The 20,242-nt window shown below is 38.2% G+C and overlaps 1 protein-coding gene across 2 annotated transcripts in view; it reads left to right on the forward strand.

Moving 5' to 3' along the window:
- CPED1 (cadherin like and PC-esterase domain containing 1) overlaps positions 1-20,242 on the forward strand; it is a 326,436-nt gene that overhangs the window by 198,238 nt on the left and 107,956 nt on the right. The gene's annotated exons all lie outside the window — the stretch shown is intronic.

Here is a 20,242-nt window from a genome sequence, read left to right on the forward strand (position 1 = left end):
TTTCTTTTTTTTTCATTGTCCATTTATTTGTATAATAAGAAAGAGTTTCTTTGCTTCTCAGAATACTCTGTTGGGTGTGTGAAAAGACTAATTTCTAGGTGATATCACCAGGGATATTGTTTTCCCAGGGAACAAAATAAACCCCTTTAGTGGTGCGTCCCATAAGTTTGACTTTCAACCTTATATTGATTACTCTGTTTTATGGCATATGGCACAAATGTGTTTTTATTCATTTTCTTAACATTTCTAACCTTTCCTGTAAGTGATTCTGAACAACAAAGATGTTTTCCTTTGTTTTTCTTGATTCCCCAAAATTGTCAAAGGCATTTATGTTTTGCTTATGTAATATATCAGACAGTATTTCTGTGATTATTTTGATAACATGAATAATTATGTTTTTAGTTTTATTTGCCTTTGTTAAATGTAATTCAAATCTATGCAGACAAAAAGGAACCAAGACCAAAAGGAAAACTTCACCAAATATCAGGTAAAAGACATACCAAGCAAAGTAGTATGTTTTGGATAAAAGCTTCTTCTGAGAATCCAATAAGCAGTTTTTTTTTTTCTTGTTTCCTTTTGTTCATTTGTATCTATTTTGGTAAAAAAAAACAAACAAACAAAAAAACAACTTTTAAAAGCCAAAGTCCACTTCTTTTTATTAAACATTAAAAAACTGAAACTTCTAAATTGAAAATAAAGGCTGTTCTTATTAATGAACCAGATTCATGTTTGGTGACATATTATTGTACGATATCTTCAAATAATCTTCATTCTATTCCTCCTAGTATTCAGTCATCAGAGAGCGATGACATGTTTAGTAATCATCTGACCAATCTGTACTTTATTAAAAAGTCCTTTTCTTAGAAATTAATACCCTCCACACTCTAATTTCCTTCTCTTTCATTCTGTCCCCAGTCTCAAGAGACCTTACCACAGAGTTCATAGTACATCCCCTTCCTACCTCAGCCCTCTGTGTAATTAACCACCACTGAGTCTGAAGTTTCGAAATTCTTCCTTTTTGTTTCTTTTTTTTTTGGTATGTGGGTGAATAGTGAAGGTAAAATTTTTATAATTTAGAAAAAGGCCTAAAATATTTTAATATTGGCATTTATAAAAGTCCAATATTTCTTTTTATTCTGGGATTTTACTTAAATCATTTGTATTCCATTTGTTTATTAAATTTCAACATGGTCACTTCAGCATCAAACCAAAATATGACTTCTTATATTTGTGGCTTTTATACACTCTGTGCTATTCAGAGCCATCCAAGGTTTTAGAAACATAATATATGTAGCTGTTTTGACATAGTAACATCCTTCTTGTTAAATCAATTCAGTGTATTTTACTTTTTTCACTTTAGAAGGCTGATTGTGTAAACCTAATTTACCTACCACCTCTGCCAAGAAGGCTTTATTGAGTGAATATCTTTTTTTTTAAAGCCACTAGTGCATTCCACCAGAAGACCACATTTTATGAAATGTTACTCATTTATGCACAAGGATTGGGTGTGGCATCGAAAGACCCAGTTTTTTTGTGCTGACTATATTACTTACTACCTTAATGACATTGAAATGGCACTTAACAGAAAATTGCTATGATCTTTAAAGTGAAGATAATAATATTTTCCCCAGCCTATTTCATTGGATTGTAATTGAGAATAAAATTATAATGAACAGAAAGGCCTTTTGTAAACTATAAAGTGTTATAGATATGAGAGATACTGTATCATATTTGTTCTTATATTCAGCATATTGATTAATTTAAAATTATTCCAGTTCATTCTTTTTGGGGGTTTAGTTAAACATATATTCTCACATCATACTCTATCAGAGGAAAGCCTGCTGTTTTTCTCCATGAGACAATGAAATTTGTAACCAGATTGGATGAGCCTGCATCGTAAAAACAACTCGTATATTTTTCCCTAGGCCAATTCCAAAGGGATGTTTGTCTTTGAATTTTAAGAGGCAAAATTACTTTGGTTCCTTTTATCTTTAGAGTCATTCCATGTCTCTTCATCCTGTTAAAGTTAAGAATCATGCAGCAATAATATATATATATATATACACACACATATATATATATATACACACACACACACAGTAGGTTATGGCATTTTCCTAGATGCTACAAGAAACAAATGTAGGAAAAAAAAGTTCTTTAATGTAAAAATTCCTAAGTGTTAACAGATCGTGAAAATCAGCAACAACTGTTGTGCTCAGGATCACCATCTACAAGTAGAGGGCAGATAATTCCACTGAGATGAAAAGAGTGCGTCTGGTGTTTGAGCTGTGGCCACGTTTGACTTTCATGTCCTTTTGGGACATGACACATTTTGTGGGAGAAGAAAGTTAATGCAGCTGCCTTTACTCATCAGTCAATGCGACCCAGCCCCTCAGGGAGGAAGGCAAAGGCTTCATTCAGACCCACCAACCTGGCTGATTAACAGCAAATTTGCTGGTAGAGTCACCCTCTGAATCTGTCTAGCCCATCAGACCTAGAAATGTAATTTAGATGATTATCTCTATGCCCATTAAACCTTGTGACCTGTTACAGTTCTTTTGAAGTCAGCCCACTTACATTTGCTAATAGGAAGAAAAGAAGGATTAACTCAAAGGTCATGAAATCAGAGTGCAGCCAAGAGGGTGGCAAAAGAGTGTTAGAAACCTTCCTCAGCCCTTGTGGGAGAGAGGAAGGACCCTACAAATAAGGGGCTGTCAACGGAATTCATTTCTTTATGGAAAAAGTTCTTTGAAACAAAACGAGAACTGAGTCCTTCATCCTTCACTAGGTTCAGCCAGTTTTGTTTGGTTTCTAAGCATCATGTTCTAGCAAGGTGGGGTATCACGTTTAAGATCATGGGATTGTTGAAGGGGGTCATAGCGTAAAGTCTGATTGGGAAACTTAATGAAAATAATAGGTGTATTGTCTTCGTTTTATAATTATTTGAAGTAGATGCCCTAATGTATTTGGGATCTCATATAAAAGTCAAATGGCGTTGTGTGGATTTTATGGCATGAAGGAATGTACTAGAACATGTTAGTTTTAGTTCACCTCAAGGGTCTATCGCTTTTAAACTTGCAAGAGCTGAGCTGTTTCTGAGGTCCTTACTCAACTCAGCTGCACTGTGTATGTGGAGTACTTTCTTACTGGCCTAATTTTTAGAACCATAACTGCATGAGTATTTGTTGCTTATCAGAGTTGTAGAATGTAGAGAATTGCTCAATAAAAGCTACTTATCAGCTGACCTCTTTACTGTTTTTGCATTTTTAAACTTTCACTCTGAAAATCTAAAGTGGTTTTTTAAAATTTACAATTCTTAAGAAGTTAATGAGAAGATACTAATATTTCAAAAGTAGTCTTCCTTAAGCACAGGATCAAAATTCTTTTTTCTCTTAAGCATTATATTTATTGATTAATGATTTTATATTAATCATGATTTTATTTGCCAAAACATGTCCCAATGTTTGTTTGTTTTTTTTTTTCGAAAAAAGACTACTTGTAAAGGTAGGCACTTCCATATGGCAAACTCTACAGATGTTTCATGCTCGTTAAAGAGAAAATCAAGTTGAAGTTTAAAACCTCAACTAGATTTTTCAATTGAAATTAGTATCAAATACAACATAAGTATCTGTGCACATACTTACAAAATGTTCTGATGAAGCAACTTTAAAGTTACACTTTTAAAATACAATTTTTAAAAGTTACTTTTCCATTTATAGTAACTACGAAATTTTGGCTATATTCCCCAAGTGGAGTTGCTGGTCATGTGGTAGTTCTATTTTTAGTTTTTCGAGAAACCTTCATACAGTTTTCCACAGCGGCTGCAACTGTTTACATTTCCACCAACAGGGTATAGTGTTAGTGTTAGTCGCTCAGTCGTGGCCGACTCTTTGCGACCCCACAGACTGCAGCCCACCAGGCTCCACTGTCCAGGAGATTTTCCAGACAAGGATACTGGAGTGGGTTGCCATTTTCTTCTCCAGTGTATAGGGGTTCCCTTTTCTCCACATCCTCGCCAACATTTGTCGTTTGTGTTCTTTTTGATGATGGCTGTTCTGACAGGTGTGAGCGACATCTCGTTATGATTTTGATTTGTATTTTCCTGATGATTAGTGATGATGAGGATCTTTTCATACACTTGTTGACCATCTGTGGCCTCTATGTTTTAATCATTTACATGAAGTATCTGATCTCTACAGGCCCTTTCAACCTGGGCCCCATTCTGCTTGGGAAAAGAGTCTTTTGTACTTCATTCTATAAATTTAAGTCCTTATGCATGGACTTATTAACACAACAAATATAATTAAATGAACTTTACAATGATACATATTAAAAAGGGTCTGACAAACCCTAAACACTCAATAAAATTTAACACGTTATTGTTGTTGTTAATATTATTACTCCAATGTTCCAAATACAGTGCAAATTAAAATAAATATAATCTCTGTCCTCATAGAGTTCAGAGTCTAGTGGAAAAAATATATGTGTTTAATAAATAATTATGCAAATAATAAATTAGCTATAATTGTCATAAGTACTATGATGAGGATGTCAAAGTGTAATGAAAAATGAGTTTTCATCTGTCTTTGAAATTCAAAAGATGAGCTCTTTATATCTTTTAATCTAATATAACTTGCCAAGGAGGATTTTCTATTTTTTTGGCCATCATCAAATGATTTGTAGTGTTGGTTAAAGAATTTCTGGCATATTCAGTAAATGTTAATCTCTCTTTACCATGTAAATTTAGAAAAACTCATGTGCTAAATATTAAAATTACTAAAATTTAAATGCCTGCTTTTCTTCAATGCATCTTTACATATGTTCCAATAAGTAAACTTGTTTTAACTGATAATAGAAACAATAGTTTAGATTATCAAATGAAAAATGTAATATCTAAATTTAAGCAGAAACAGGCTCAGATACACAGAAAGGGGTGGGGGTGGGTGAAATAGGTGAAGGGGATTAAGCGGTTAAAAACTACCTGTTATAAAATAAGTCACAAGGATGTAGCACACAGCACAGGGAATAAAGTCAGTAAAATGCTGCAAAAATAATAAAAATAAAAATAAATATAGAGAAATGAATACACTTACTTTATGATCACTTATGTGCCCAGTATGCTACTGGAGATCAGTGGAGAAATAACTCCAGAGAGAATGAAGGGATGTAGCCAAAGCAAAAACAATACCTGTTGTGGATGGAACTGGTGATAGAAGCAAGGTCTGATGCTGTAAAGAGCAATATTGCATAGGAACCTGGAATGTCAGGTCCATGAATCAAGGCAAATTGGAAGTGGTCAAACAGGAGATGGCAAAAGTGAACATCAACATTCTAGGAATTGGTGAACTAAAATGGACTGGAATGGGTGAATTTAACTCACATGACCATTATATCTACTACTGTGGGCAGGAATCCCTCAGAAGAAATGGAGTAGCCATCATGGTCAACAAAAGAGTCCGAAATGCAGGACTTGGATGCAATCTCAAAAACGACAGAATGATCTCTGTTCATTTCCAAGGCAAACCATTCAATATCACAGTAATCCAAGCCTATGCCCCAACCAGTAATGCTGAAGAAGCTGAAGTTGAATGGTTCTATGAAGACCTACAAGACCTTTTAGAACTAACACCCAAAAAAGATGTCCTTTTCATTATAGGGGACTGGAATGCAAAAGTAGAAAGTCAAGAAACACCTGGAGTAACAGGCAAATTTGGCCTTGGAATGCAGAATGAAGCAGGGCAAAGGCTAATAGAGTTTTTCCAAGAACATGCACTGGGCATAGCAAACACCCTCTTCCAACAACACAAGAGAAGACTCTACACATGGACATCACCAGATGGTCAACACCGAAATCAGATTGATTATATTCTATGCAACCAAAGATGGAGAAGCTCTGTATAGTCAACAAAAACAAGACCAGGAGCTGACTGTGGCTCAGATCATGAACTCCTTATTACCAAATTGAAGAAAGTAGGGAAAACCACTAGAGCATTCAGGTATGACCTAAATCAAATCCCTTATGATTATACAGTGGAAGTGAGAAATAGATTTAAGGGCCTATATCTGATAGATAGAGTGCCTGATGAACTATGGAATGAGGTTCGTGACATTGTACAGGAGACAGGGATCAAGACCATCCCCATGGAAAAGAAATGCAAAAAAGCAAAATAGCTGTCTGAGGAGGCCTTGCAAGAAGCTGTGAAAAGAAGAGAAGTGAAAAGCAAAGGAGAAAAGGAAAGATATAAGCATCTGAATGCAGAGTTCCAAAGAATAGCAAGAAGACATAAGAAAGCCTTCCTCAGCGATCAATGCAAAGAAATAGAGGAAAAAAAACAGAATAGGAAAGACTAGAGACCTCTTCAAGAAAATTAGAGATACCAAAGGAACATTTCATGCAAAGATGGGCTCGATAAAGGACAGAAATGGTATGGACCTAACAGAAGCAGAAGATATTAAGAAGAGGTGACAAGAATACACAGAAGAACTGTACAAAAAAGATCTTCAAGACCCAGATAATCATGATGGTGTGATCACTCACCTAGACCAAGACATCCTGGAATGTGAAGTCAAGTGGACCTTAGAAAGCATCCCTATGAACAAAGCTAGTGGAGGTGATGGAATTCCAGTAGAGCTATTTCAAATCCTGAAAGATGATGCTGTGAAAGTGCTGCACTCAGTATGCCAGCAAATTTGGAAAACTCAGCAGTGGCCACAGGACTGGAAAAGGTCAGTTTTCATTCCAATCCCAAAGAAAGGCAATGCCAAAGAATGCTCAAACTACCGCACAATTGCACTCATCTCACATGCTAGTAAAGTAATGCTCAAAATTCTCCAAGCCAGGCTTCAGCAATACATGAACCGTGAACTCCCTGATGTTCAAGCTGGTTGTAGAAAACGCAGAGGAACCAGAGATCAAATTGCGAACATCCGCTGGATCATGGGAAAAGCAAGAGAGTTCCAGAAAAACATCTATTTCTGCTTTATTGACTATGCCAAAGCCTTTGACTGTGTGGATTACAATAAACTGGAAAATTCTGAAAGAGATGGGAATACCAGACCACCTGACCTGCCTCTTGAGAAATCTGTATGCAGGTCAGGAAGCAACAGTTAGAACTGGACGTGGAACAACAGACTGGTTCCAATAGGAAAAGGAGTACGTCAAGGCTATATATTGTCACCCTGCTTATTTAACTTATATGCAAAGTACATCATGAGAAACGCTGGGCTAGAAGAAGCACAAGCTGGAATCAAGATTGCCGGGAGAAATATCAATAACCTCAGATATGCAGATGACACCACCCTTATGGCAGCAAGCCATGAAGAACTAAAGAGCCTCTTGATGAAAGTGAAAGAGGAGAGTGAAAAAGCTGGCTTAAAGCTCAACATTCAGAAAACGAAGATCATGGCATCTGGTCCCATCGCTTCATGGGAAATAGATGGGGAAACAGTGGAAACAGTGTCAGACTTTATTTTTGGGGGCTCCAAAATCACTGCAGATGGTGACTGCAGCCATGAAATTAAAAGAGACTTACTCCTTGGAAGGAAAGTTATGACCAACCTAGATAACATATTCAAAAGCAGAGACATTACTTTGCCAACAAAGGTCTGTCTAGTCAAGGCTATGGTTTTTCCAGTGGTCACGTATGGATGTGAGAGTTGGACTCTGAAGAAAGCTGAGCGCCGAAGAATTGATGCTTTTGAACTGTGGTGCTGGAGAAGACTCTTGAGAGTCCCTTGGCCTGCAAGGAGATCCAACCAGTACATTCTGAAGGAGATCAGCCCTGGGTGTTCTTTGGAAGGAATGATGCTAAAGCTGAAACTCCAATACTTTGGCCACCTCATGTGAAGAGTTGACACATTGGAAAAGACTCTGAAGGTGGGAGGGATTGGGGGCAGGAGGAGAAGGGGACGACCGAGGATGAGATGGCTGGATGGCATCACTGACTCAATGGACGTGAGTCTGAGTGAACTCCGGAAGGTGGTGATGGACAGGGAGGCCTGGTTTGCTGGGATTCATTGGGTCGCAAAGAGTCGGACACGACTGAGTGACTGAACTGAACTGAACTGACGTGTCCATTAGCCAGTAAATTTTAACAATAGCTCTGTCTTTGTTAGTGAAATACCATATTTCAAATTCTGTTTTTATTCACATGATTGTGGACTTCATTGGGGGCAAGAATTTAAACAGTACACAGTGTTATTATGTCCATCCACAATACCTCCTAAGCCTGCCCTCTTAGTTATTATGTTTTTCTGTAACTTACACATTTTATTAAAATAATATAATCTATTTGGGCTTTCTTTTTAAACTTAAATCAATACAATAAAATAATACTATGAAATTATCTGAAAAATACTATTTGCTTTTCCAAATTTTCCCTGAAGGAGTGAGTGAAGGTCACTCAGTTGTGTCTCACTCTTTGAGACCCCATGAATTATAGAGTCCCTGGAATTCTCCAGGCCAGAATACTGGAGTGGGTAGCCTTTCCCTTCTCCAGGGGATCTTCCCAACAAAGGGATCGAACCCAGGTCTCCCGCATTGCAGATGGATTCTTTACCAGCTGCGCCACAAGGGAAACCCAAGAATACTGAAGTAGGTAGTCTATGCCTTCTCCAGCAGATCTTCCTGATCCAGGAATCAGACCTGGGTCTCCTGCATTGCAGGCAGTTTCTTTACCAACTGAGAAATACAGCCTGTATATTCCTAGTACAAAATGGACAAAATGGTATTTCTTCCTCTTTTTAAATCTCTCAATGCTTAATAATTGAAAGATCTCTATTTACTATTCCTCAATTACAATGCATTCATTATAGAATCTGACGTTTGATTCCTGGGTCAGGAAGATCCTCTGGAGAAGGCGATGGCAATCCACTCCAGTATTCTTCCCTGGAAAATCCCATAGACGGAGGAGCCTGGTGGGCAAAGAGTGGGACACGACTGAACATACACACACATTTACACCTTTCTCTGAAAAGGAAGGCGTTGATAGAGCCTGAGAGGAGGGAAAGTTAAATAAATAATCCATCAAGATTAGACAACTAGTAACTCACACACTATATCCCTATGTAAGTCCCGGTGCCCTCTGTACACTAGCCGAGTGATTAGGTCTACTGTGAAGAAAGAGTTGTACTGGAGGGTCAGAAATCATTATCCTCTAGAATCATTATCCTGCTTGAATGTTAGGAGACATTTTTACAGATTTATGAATATATGTACATATTTTCTATAAGTTCAGTGCTTAGTTCACAATGCCTGGCAAGTGCTGAAAGCCAAGATTATATTTCTTTTATCTCACAGTTTTGTCAACTTTGTCCAGATTGACATACTGTTTATGTTTCTTTTCTAATTTTTTCCCCTCTATTTTGAATTTGAACTGTTCTGGAGGTTTTTCTTTTTTTTTTTTTTAACTTGACTATAGTAGGCTGCCGTCTGTGGGGTTGCACAGAGTCGGACACAACTGAAGCGACTTAGCAGCAGCAGCAGCAGCATACTTAATAAAGCTCCTATGAAACTTGAAGAATGTAGGGAGTTGTTTTCTCATAGAAGAGTAGAGTAGTATTGGTGTCAGTGGTAAAAGGACCCACCTGCCCATGCAGGAGATGCAGGTTAGATCCATGGATTGGGAAGATCCCCTGGAGAAGGAAATGGAATCCCATCCCAGTACTCTTGCCTGGGAAATCCCATGGACAGAGGAGCCTGGCGGGTTATAGCCTATGGAGTCGCAAAGAGTCAGACATGACTTTTCAACTGAGCACGCACGTTGGTGTCAGTAAAATATTTTAGCAAGCATTTTTATAAATCCTTTCAGAAATTTGATTTATGTGCCTGTCTGTTTAAAATATAAGGAAAACCTATCAAAAGTGGAGAGATGATAGATAAATAAGTATATAGCTTAGACCAAATACCTGTGTATTTTAGGATTTTTTATCATTCTGGTCAAAGTGAGGTGCCAAACAATATAATCAATGATAAAGTGGATAAAATGCATGTAATTGATTTCTCAGCATGTAGACACATCCAGCTGGCTCTGCCTGTCAGGCTAAGAAGAATCACCTAGATTTAGTATTAAAGGATTTTCAAGTCCTTAGTGATTAATAGTTTCAGACTTTATACAAATGAGGTATAAAGCATATACACTGTCTTATGCTTGCTCGCTTTCTTTGTGTGTGTGTACATGCTTTGAATTTCCAACCAGAAATCAACATCCTTGAGGCACAGACCATTTTGGGGAGAGGCTAGAAGGAACTTTATATCCTCCCTTATGTTTTAGCTCAATGGCGTGCCGTTCTTCAGAGGTGCTTATAGGTACTCACTCACAAAATAATAGTTGTTATTCATTTAATTGCCACAACAGCCCTTGAAATAGATACTCTTATTAAGCCCCCATTTTATAATTTTAAAAACCAAGGCTCAGAGCAGCTAAATATCTCTTAGATCACACAGGATAGTGGACCTGGGATTCAAATGTGAACAGTTTGGTTTCGGAGTCATATATTCTCTACTATGCTCTCATTCTGCCTTAACTAAAACCCATCAAGGTTATTACTGCCTAATGTTTCTTGGATTCGAATACGAATATTTCAGGAAAGCTGCAAAATAAAAAATGGTTTATCTTTAAAATGAAAGTCCAATTTTTAAGTTAAAATAAATTTTGGGTTAAGGTCTGTCATATTTTGGAACTTGTCAGCATGACATGGCTGTTTACCCAGCATAGGTAGAGGGATAGAGGAAGGTAAAGCTGGCACCAGAGTGAGCCTCTGAAGTGAGAGAAGCTGGGAAGCAGCTCCTGATAACAGAAGATTTGTCAGGCAAGGCAGCCAGACTGTGGGATATGGTTTATCTTTTTTCATAGAAATAGTGGCAGTAGGGGTATGAAGCAGCACGTTGACTTGAGGTGAGTGGCCTTCAGCACTGAGGAGACTGAAATGACTGACACTTGGTGATTTAGGACAGGTAGGTTTGAGGCACAAAGGAATTAGTCCAGTGCCAGCAGACCGTCTCCACAGAGAAAGGGTTAGAGTAATAAAGATTTCACATGCTTTCAAAAATCTGGAAGTATCATGAATCTCATAATTGTTCTTTTAAAAAATAATGACAGACAATGCCTACCAAATAACAGTGAAAGAGAGGAATTTCTATAAATATTTCACAGAGTGACACCACCAGAACCGGCTTCATAGAAGCCACCACTGTAGCTGTGTCTTTTGGTTTTCCTTGGATATTTTTTCAAGTATTTTATAGGGAATTGATGGGCTTCCCTGGTGGCTCAGACAGTAAAGAATCCCTCTGCAATGTGGGAGGCCTGGGTTCAATCCCTGGATTGGGAAGATGCCCTGGAAGAGGACATGGCAACCCTCTTCAGTGTTCTTACCTTGGAAAATCCCCAAGGACAGATGAGCCTGGAGGGCTATAGTCCATGGGGTTGCAAAGAGATGGACACAACTGAGTGATTAAGCATACACACGTGGGGAATTGATAGCTTTTGTAGTATCACATCTGGAACACTGCAGAAAAAGAATCACAGTTGTAATATGACATTAAGTTTTGGTTTGTTCATCACTAAAAAGCATATAAACCAATTGGATGGTGTTCAGAGAGAAGCAAGGAAAACCAATAAGAGAATGAAACGACTGATTTATTAGCCATGATTAAAGGAACCATATATGTCCAAAAGGAGAGAAGAGGAGCCTGCCCAACAGCAGTTCACAAATATATGAAAGGTGCAGTGGCTCCTAGAGGGAGACAGATTTTTTTTATCTGTGTCACAGCAAGTATATCTCGTCAAACAGATTTGATTTAGAAAGAAAAATCACTACTTTGTTCACTTATAGAAACAGTAGAAAGAATCACTCAGCCGTACAAAAAAATGTACTTACTGTACATTTTTTTCAGCAGGTAGTCTCCCATTTGGAAAAAGACCAGGGCAATCTGAAGCAAAATGTGAATTATTTATATTATTTCTATCATGGGAATTTCTGAAATGGTTGGAAAGGAACACCCATGATGATAGTGGCTAGAAGTGCTCCACAGAATAGGATTGATAGCTTTAAGGTAAATCTGTCCTGTTTTGACCTACAACTACTTAATTTTGCTACCGACAAAGTAAGAGAACTCTGATATCTATACTCTGCTTGCTTTGGAGTAGTAGGGAATGGTGGCAGCTTACATATTGTATTTTGTTGGTTTTTAAAAAAATATAAATTTATTTATTTTAATTGGAGGTTAATTGCTTTAATATTGTATTGGTTTTGCCATACTTGAATCCACCACTGGTGTACACGTGTTCCCCATCCTGAACCCCCCTCCCACCTTCCTCGCCATCCCATCCCTCTGGGTCATCCCAGTGCAACAGCCCTGAGCATCCTGTATCCTGCATCAAAGCTGGACTGGTAATCTTTTTCACATGTGATAATGTACGTTTCAATGCCATTCTCCTAAATCATCCTGCCCTCGCCCTCTCCCACAGAGTCCAAAAGACTGTTCTATACATCCATGTCTTTTTTGCTGCCTCGTATACAGGGTTATCATTGCCATCTTTCTAAATTCCATATATATGTGTTAGTATACTGTATTGGTGTTTTTCTTTCTAGCTTACTTCACTCTGTATAATAGGATCCAGTTTCATCCACCTCATTAGAACTGATTCAAATGTATTCTTTTTAATGGCTGAGTAATACTCCACTGTGTATATGTACCACAGCTTTCTTATCCATTCATCTGCTGATGGACATCTAGGTTGCTTCCATGTCCTGGCTATTATAAACAGTGCTGTGATGAACATTGGAGTACACGTGTCTCTTTCAATTCTGGTTTCCTCAGTGTGTATGCCCAGCAGTGGGATTGCTAGGTCGTATGGTAGTTCTATTTTCAGTTTTTTAAGGAATCTCCACACTGTTCTCCATAGTAGCTGTACTAGTTTGCATTCCCACCAACAGTGTAAGAGGGTTCCCTTTTCTCCACACCCTCTCCAGCATTTATTGCTGGTAGACTTTTGGATAGCAGCCATTCTGACTGGCGTGAAATGGTACCTCATTGTGGTTTTGATTTGCATTTCTCTGATAATGAGTGATGTTGAGTATCTTTTCATGAGGAGAACATAGGCAAAACACTCTCTGACATAAATCACAGCAGGATCCTCTATGACCCACCTCCCAGAATATTGGAAATAAAAGCAAAAATAAACAAATGGGACCTAATTAAAATTAAAAGCTTCTGCACAACAAAGGAAACTTTAAGCAAAGTGAAAAGACAACCTTCAGAATGGGAGAAAATAATAGCAAATAAAGCAACTGACAAAGAATTAATCTCAAAAATATACAAGCAACTCCTGCAGCTCAATTCCAGAAAAATAAACAACCCAATCAAAAAATGGGCCAAAGAACTAAATAGACATTTCTCCAAAGAAGAGATACAGATGGCTAACAAATACATATCGTATTTTGATGTGTTTGCTTTCATGGGAATGACCAGTGAGTCTTGGCTGCAATGGGGTCAGTTGTTTTACTATTTCCCATTCAGTGGTGGCTCTGTGGTAAGGAATCTGCTTGCCAGTGCGGGAGACTCGAGTTTTATCCCTGGGTCAGGAAGATCCCCTGGAGAAAGAAATGGAAACCCACTCCAGTATTCTTGCCTGGGAAGAATCCCATAGACAGAAGAGCCCAGTAGGCTACAGTCTATGGGGTCACAAAAAAGTTGGACATGACTTCATGACTAAATAGCAATATGGCTTCTTAGAGAGATACAGGTTCCTCTCTTGGCTGTGAAACTTACAGGCTTTTTAAGGTGGGAATAATGGAATCTCACCTCCCTAACTGCGAGGATTAAATGGAACAGACAGTTGTGTCATATGGTCCACAGAAGGTGCTGAGTTGATATTAGTTCTCTTTCCTTGGCACCACCTCCTCCTCTCTTTATCCTTTCAACCTCTATTCAAGCCAGTTCCATGTAACTTCCCTGCCATTGCCCATTTTTAGTATTTTCCTGGAAAATATTAGAAAATACTAATTTTATGTGAAAACTCTCAATTCATGAAAATATTCTCCACCAAAGACTTTAAAACTTTGAAATTCACACCAACAAACAAATCTCACATATTTGGCTGTATATTTACCTTAAATGATTCCTTCTTTGGAAATGCTTTGGTTGAGGTATATGGTGAGATAATGTCTTTGAATATATTGTCTGTGGTTTTAGATTCTTTTTAATTAAAAAGAATTTATTGAGGTATAGTTGATTTACAGTGTTCTATTAGTTTCAAGTATATGGCAAAGTGATTCAGTTCTATATACATATATGTATATATATATTTATTATTTTAAGATTCTCTTCCCTTATACATTATTACAGAAATACTGAGTATAGTTCCCTGCGCTATGTAGTAGTATTTTGTTGGTTGTCTATTTTACATATAGTAGTGAGTATATGTTAAACCCAAACTCCTAATTTATTCCTCCTCCTCCTTTTCTCCTTTGGTAGCTATAAGTTTTGTTTTCTATGTGAGTCTATTTTATTTTGTAAATAAGTTCATTTTATCACTTTTTTTATATTCCCCATATAAGCCATATAATATGATATTTGTCTTTGTATGGCTTACCTCCCTTAGTATAATAATCTCTAGGTCCATTTATATTGGTGCAAATGGCATTGTTACATTCTTTTTTATGGCTGAGTAATATTCCATTGGGGACTTCCCTTTAGTGGCTTAGCGGTAAAGAATCTGTCTGATAATGCAGGAGATATGGGTTCGATCCCTGGGTTGGGAAGATACCCTGGAAAAGGAAATGGCAACCCACTACATCATTTTTGCCTGGGAAATCCCATGGACAGAGGAGCCTGGTGGGCTACAGTCCACTGGGTTTCAAAGAGTTGAACATGACAGTAACTAAACAACAACCACACCAATATTCCATTGTGTACATATACCACATCATCTTTATCCATTCAGCTATCAGTGAATATTTAGGTCATTTCTAACTGTCTTGGCCGTTATAAATGGTGCTGCAGTGAACATTGAGGTGCATGTATCTTTTTGAAAAATGGTTTTCTCTGGATATATGCCCAGGAGTGAAATTCCTGAATCATATGGTAACTCTATTTTTGTCTTTTTAAGGAAACTTCATACTGTTTTCCATTAGTGTACCAATTTACATTCCCCTCAGCTGTTATCTGGGTTCCTTTTCCTCCACATCCTCTCCAGCACTTATTATTTGTAGACTTTTTGATGATGGCCATTCTGACCCAAAATGAGGTGGTACCTCACTGTGGTTTTGATTTTCATTTTTCTAATATTTAGTGATGGTGAACATCTGTATGTCTCCTTTGGAAAAATATCTATTTAGATTTTCTGCCCATTTTTTATTGTGTTTTTTGTTTGTTTGTTTTTGATATTGAACTGCATGTGCTTGGAGATTAATCCCTTGTCATTTGCATCATTTGCAAATATTTTCTCCTATTCTGTAGGTTGACTTTTCATTTTGTTTATGGTTTCCTTTGATGTGCAAAAGCTTTTAAGTTGAATTAGGCCTCATTTGTTTATCTTTGTTTTTATTTCTGTAATTCTTGGAGACAGATCTGAAAAGATATTGCTCTGCTTTATGTCATAGAGTGCTCTGCCTCTGGTTTTCCTCCAATAGTTATAGTATCCAGTCTTACATTTAGATCTTCAACCCATTTTGAGTTTATTTTTGTATATGATGTTAACAAATGGTGTAATTTTACATGTAGCTGTCCAGTTTTCTCAGCACCACTTATTGAAGAGACTCTTTTCTCTTTTCCATTGTACACAATGGACTCTTTTCCATTGTATACTGTTGCCTCCTTCGTCATAGGTTAACTGACCATAAGTATGCAGGTTTATTTCTGGGCTTTTTAGCCTATTCCATTGATCTGTATTTCTATTAATGTGCCAGTACCATACTGTTTTGATTACTATAGTTTTGTTGTTGTTGTTCAGTCACTAAGTCATGTCTAACTCTTTGCAATTCCAAGAACCGCAGCATGCCAGGCTTTCCTGTCTTCCACTGTCTCCCTGAATTTGCTTTGTAATATAGTCTAAAGTCGGGGGCCTGATTCCTGCGGCTCCTTCCAACAAATAGCCTCTAGGAAGCGACGCACTGCAGCTGAGTGCTTGTCCTATACGGAGGATGTTTGCCTATAGTTTTTTAAATTCTGCTACTATAATGTAATGAAACAATATTTTGTAATATTAACCTATGCCTCTTCCTTCTTTGTCTGGCTATCTCTACCTGCCTTCACCGTAGGAAGTAGCTTTTACCCTAGGTAGTAAGGCTGTTATAGCATGAACAAAAGATGAAGTCAATTCAATAAGCTGAATTCTGCCCCACAGAAAAGGTTTCTAGGAACCAGTGCCACACAACCATCTCTAAGACAGGATGGTTCTCTGGACTGTGGAAGAAAAGTAAGAAGCAACAGGGAAGAAAGAGAGCTGGTACTGGGAAGTGTCCCAAGGAGGAGCCTTTGTGCCAACTTCTTTCTGTCACCAGAACCACAAAGCTGTTGGAGACCCAGTAGCACAGCAGATCTCTCTTGCAGTTTTCTGAATGCACCTCCTGACTGGGTGTGGAGAGGGAGTTGAGCCAGAAACTTGGGAAAGCAGGAGGAATGGATACTCAGGAGATAGTACCCAAGACAGCCCCATCAAATGTCCGATGGCCCTATCACCAAAGGCAAATGCATCTGGAGTTTCCCATCCTCTGACTGCTTTGAGGAGTAGGCATTGAACTAGAAATGAATTTTTTTCAGGGAACGAAAGCTTTACTTCCACATACTTGTGTTTGTGATCTGTGAAACCTTTAGTTACTACACTAATACATGTGTGTATTTTCAGCTACAGTACTAATACGTGTGTACTTTTTTGGTTACAGTGAAGGGCACTAACCTAAGGCTCTAATGGCAGGGCAGAGAGGGAGTGGGGGTTGTTTGATCTGAAACACCCACGTGAAGCATGTGTAAGGAGGAATCTTAAACATGAAAAGAAGTTGAGCAGCCAGATAGACAGGTTGTATATGATATTGCAGTGTGCACAACAGTGGTGATGGACAGGGATGTACCCATCAGGGAGTGAAGCAGCCGAAGCAGTGAAATGTGATGGAAGGATCTGGGCTTAGATGACAGAAGGCAAATGGTGGCCCCAAGAAATACCCAGGAAAGCAAGACAAGCAATGGAGAGGATGAGGATGTTCAATGGACCAGCTGAGTTGAAGGCACAAGTGGGAAATGTGCCAGAGGTATCAGGCAAACTCAAGAGAAATTTGAAGGGGAGGGTTGACTGGGGTTGGAGATATGGGTATCACTAGTAGGAAAGTGGGGAGCCTGGTGGGCTGCTGTCTGTGGGGTCGCATGGAGTCAGACATGACTGAAGTGACTTAGCAGCAGCAGCAGTATGAAAGTGCTGAGTCTGTGAAGCCAAATGAGATTATCTAAGAAAGACAGGGGAGAAAAGATATCCAAGGGGAGAATTCTGGAATAGCCTTATATGTAGAGGGTAGAGGAAAGGAAGGGGCCAGCACATATAACAGAAAAACAAGGTCAGAGATGTGGGAGGGGAAACTACATGTACCATGCCTTGAAAAATCAAGAGAGAAATATATTCCAAAAGGAGTGATCAGTGAAATCAGACTCTGGAGAGGAGTGAGAGGATGAGCTGACCTCTTGGCCCAGCCAGTTAGGAGGTTAGAGATCTCAGAAGGACCTATTTCTCTGGAATGATGAGGGCAGGCACTAGGTTGCTAGGAGTAAGAAAGGAGTGAATAAGAGAAATTAATAGCACTAGAGGCATATACTCTGTAAGAAGTTTGGCAGTGAATGAAGTAGAGATTGATAGTTGGAGTGAGGTCAAATGGAGCATGTCAGAAAGAGTCCAGCTAAACGTGGCCCTTTATGTTTTAATGTATAGGGGCAATAAATTTAAAGGATTGGGAGGATTATTATCTGAAGATGATTTTATGCCCTACATCTTGCTGACGTACTATCACAATAGTGTACAGAATGGAATGTTTCTGGTACCTTCTTCCAAACAGCACCGAAAGATGATTTTTTCATGACCCTGTATCTTTCAGCCTTTATTTATGGAACCCAGTTTACTTGCTTCATATCCTCATTTGATTTTCTATTGTCTAACGTGAATTTGTGTGTCAGATGCTTAAGATTTGGAATGAATAGCAGCTCAATGGCAATGACTTTTAATCTCAACATAGCAGTTTATGTTAGCTTCATAATCACTCTGTATAAAAGTTATTGTTTGGCCCTGGTCCAAAGTAGTGAGGGAGAAGTATCATTTTAATTAATAGAAAAAGAAGCCAAATTAGTTATATTCCTTCGGTAGTCTAAAGTTTCATTAATAAACATTTACTGTTTTCAATTATTCACAGTGTTTGTGAAGGAAGAAAAAGGAGCTAAAAGCGATTGTGCTGTGTTTGGTGATACACATTGCAATCAACAACTTCACACTTACAGCACAGAGCTTATTTGCAGTTGTTGGTTTTTTTTTTCTGTTTATTGTCTGACTTTGACAAAGTTCACATTACTTTGCTCTCCTCTCAATGAAGGAGGTTTCTTGGATTTCCAAAATCCTGGAATAATGTCAGATGCAACCCGGCATATATAAATTTATTTATTTTAATTGGAGAGTAAGTACTTTACCGGAGAAGGCAGTGGCAGCCCACTCCAGTACTCTTGCCTGGAAAATCCAGTGGATGGAAGAGCCTGGTAGGCTGCAGTCCATGAGGTCGCTAAGAGTTGGACACGACTAAGCGACTTCACTTTCACTTTTCACTTTCATGCATTGGAGAAGGAAATGGCAACCCACTCCAGTGTTCTTGCCTGGAGGATCCCAGGGACGGGGGAGCCTGGTGGGCTGCCGTCTATGGGGTCACACAGAGTCAGACACGACTGAAGCGACTTAGCAGCAGCAGCAGCAAGTACTTTACAATATTGTGGTGGTTTTTGCCATACATCAACATGAATCAGCCACAGGTGTACATGTCCCCACATCCTGAATGCCTCACCCCTTCCTCCCCACCCTATCCCTCTGGGTTGTCCCAGAGCACAAGCTATGGGTGCCCTGCTTCATGAATCGAACTTGCACTGGTCCTCTGTTTTACATATGGTAATGTACAAGTGTCAGAACTGTTCTCTCGAATCATCCCACCCTCACCTTCTCCCACAGAGTCCAAAAGTCTGTACTTCACATCTGTATCTCTTTTCCTGTCTTGTATATATGGTCATCATTATCATAAATGCATTAGTATACTGTATTGGTGTTTCTTTTTCTGACTTACTTCATTCTGTATAATAAGCTCCAGTTTCATCCACCTCATTAGAACTGACTCAACTGTGTTCTTTTTTATAGCTGAATAATATTCCATTGTATTCCTGACACATTACTGACAGGAAGCATTCCATTGCACTTGGGCAAACTGTGGGAGATTTGTGTGATGATTCATAAACCAAACTCATTATGTTTTCACACAAGTAGATGGTCATACTGCAGGGAGACAGCTGTTTTCAGCTGATGGCTTATTTTACTTTTTTGAAATTAATATATAAATTGTTTGTTCAGACTTTTAGAGATATATTATTCTCACAAAAGAAAACACTGGAAATAGGCTTTTAATGTGGCAGCAGATTTGATTTTCTTTGGAGAATTCTGAAGCTCGTAGTTTGGTTTTCTCCGCTACTGTGCACAGTTACAAATACATTCTCTTTTCCTTGTCAATCAGAATACATCTCTTTTGTCCATTTTCTTTTAAAGAACACTAGATTCTATATGTTCATCAATGTAATTGGTAGTTTAAACTCACCATTTCTCTGATTCTAATTTTTAGCCAAACACATAACAGAAGTTAGACTTTAGAAAAGTCAAAAATAACAAAGTAAACAGTCCTTCTGGTGAGGAGAGAACTTAATAGTCATATTAATACTTTGAAACCGGCAGGAGAGTAACATCCTAAAAATAATTAATTTTATACAACCACATAGAGTTCATACAGAAATCTTGAATTATTTGGTACATTTTCTAGTTATTCTTGTTCCCTAAGTGTTTTTAATCCTGCGGTCACTCCCCCAGTGAATTACACCTTAGTAATACTTTTTTGTACTATTTAAATCTGCTGTTATTAGCCCCATTTTTTTCTGCACCCCTTGGATTTGTCTTTAGTACGGAATGGGGACAAAATGAAGAGAAAAAAGCAAAACAGTTAAATCTGCCTTTTATGGTAGGAA

Source organism: Oryx dammah, unplaced genomic scaffold, assembly GCF_014754425.2.
Source record: "Oryx dammah isolate SB20612 unplaced genomic scaffold, SCBI_Odam_1.1 HiC_scaffold_18, whole genome shotgun sequence".
NCBI classification, from domain to species: domain Eukaryota; kingdom Metazoa; phylum Chordata; class Mammalia; order Artiodactyla; family Bovidae; genus Oryx; species Oryx dammah.